The sequence below is a fragment of the Macaca nemestrina genome, chromosome 14 (assembly GCF_043159975.1).
Source record: "Macaca nemestrina isolate mMacNem1 chromosome 14, mMacNem.hap1, whole genome shotgun sequence".
Classification (NCBI taxonomy): domain Eukaryota; kingdom Metazoa; phylum Chordata; class Mammalia; order Primates; family Cercopithecidae; genus Macaca; species Macaca nemestrina.
The window spans coordinates 55,475,811-55,477,921 of record NC_092138.1 but is presented as its reverse complement, the minus strand read 5'-3'; positions in this window follow the sequence as shown (position 1 = coordinate 55,477,921).

Below are 2,111 nucleotides of genomic sequence, written 5' to 3'. Positions count from 1 at the left end.
GCCACTACACTCTTCTGAACATACTTTCATACCTCATTTTTTAGACTTACATGACTTCTGAGGTTGCTACTATAGAGATAACTGATTTTTAGAGAAATTGACACTGATGGAGCTCTCTAATTAATTAGTGCTATGCCTGGGTCAGCCTTTCCTATTGTAGCCTAAATAGGCAATGCATGGCTTGGAGTTGTACCTTTCAATGGAAGAGTAGGAGAGGGAAAAAGTGTAAAATTCTGCTGAATTTTGAATTTGCTTAGTAGCCATCACATATACAACTGTACACCTGGGGGTTTATCTCTTGACTTGTTATTTTGGTAAAATCATGATACTTTTAGTTCAATATGAGAACTCTGAAGAGGGTAGAAACTCACTTTCATCAATGTTATTGTTTTGTTTATCATTATGGAGAATTGTAATTCCTGGGGCTATTCCTATCCCTAATATCTCTATTTTATTCATTTTTCTACTCTTGAAAAGACCAAATGTGATTGTACTTTGGAAATGTTAAATATGATTTATATATGCATACCTGCTATAATTATACCCCATAAACCCATTAGAGATTTAAGCTGTTGCTCAGTTCTGATTCCCTCCTCTTGTAACCCAATCTAACTTTCAGCAAGGCAGGCAGACAGTGCTACTTATGTTAATAGCTGGGGTTCATCAGCATAAATTATTTTTGGGTGCTCCTCCATGTGTTTCATGCTGTATTTGATGTTATGATTTGCAGCAAACAACAGAGGCACTCAATGATTTAGCTGCCTGTGCTTGGTTATTGCCACAAGGGAGCTGAGGGGCTTTTAAATAAACTATGTATGATTTCCTCACATGAGATGCTGTTTAAGTGCTACACATGACAGGCAAGTGCATTTAAGGAAAGCTCAAATGCATCAGTTGAGATTTCCAGAGCCAACTTTAAAATCAGCTCCATGGCTTGACTTTCTGAAGCAGTGCTGGACTCCAAGAAGTCACTGAATGAACTGGGGATGGAGGAGGGCAGAGGGACAAAAACAAATGTGTGATGGCGGCAAAAATTCACAAGGATTGTGGTGGTAGGCACAAGATGAGACAAGAAGCAATTAAGGATCTTGTAGGAGAGAACATGACACAAAGTGAGCTACAAATTCCAAACCACACTGAGACGTAGCCTTCATGTTTAGCATATGAAAACTGAAATAAAACTATGACTAGTCAATGGCAAAATTCTTATTAATAGCCAAAAAGATATTGATTTCATCAAGAAAAAGAAAAGCAGAACACTTGTAATAAAGGCATCAATATTTGCACATGCATCTGTGTTTTACACAGAGTAGTTGCTTAAAAATGCTTATAAATATATGTTCCACGAAGAGTTTTTAAAATTTAAGGACCAAAGTAACAATAGAGTTATCAATTGATTATTTTTGCTATTTCTTTTCATCCAAGTTAAATTTTTGCATTTTCATAATCAAACTTCCAGACCAGTTTTATAGTTGTATTACAATCTTAAGATGTATTTAAACTTTTGCTGGATATAGTGCCCTTGTACTATGCAATTTTCTTCATACTTTTTGACTTATTTTCACTTATGAGATATTGATAGGTAGAGGGTTAAGCTTACTCATTCAGTTTCTTCAAGTTTTAAATAAAATACCCACCCCAACACCCACATATGATGTCTTACTTTACCTTGTTTCTTAGTAGTGTAGCCCTTTTTATAAACATGTTCATTTTGCTCTGTGAATTACATTCTTTTGTGCACCCAATAAAAGAATAGAGTTAAAAGTTAGACATTCAATTTGTATGTCTGTGTTTAGCAATTAGCACTCGATTTATCTTTCTTCTTACTATACAGTGAGTTCCTTGAGTCATGGATCTTGTCTTTGCATCCCTAGAGCCTAGCACAGTGCCTAATATATAATAGCTACTCAAAGAGAAGACTGGATGCATTCTGAAATTGTGGCTTAGTAAATATTTTTACATTTAAATTTTAGCACTTTAATTCAATTCCAACAGTATGTAAGGTGTTGTACGTACGTGAACTTGGGCTCCCAGTGCATAACACAGTTTAAGTTAGAAATATTCTCCTGAGCTTCAGTTGTTGGGGGTGAGAACAGAAGGGAGAAAGAGAG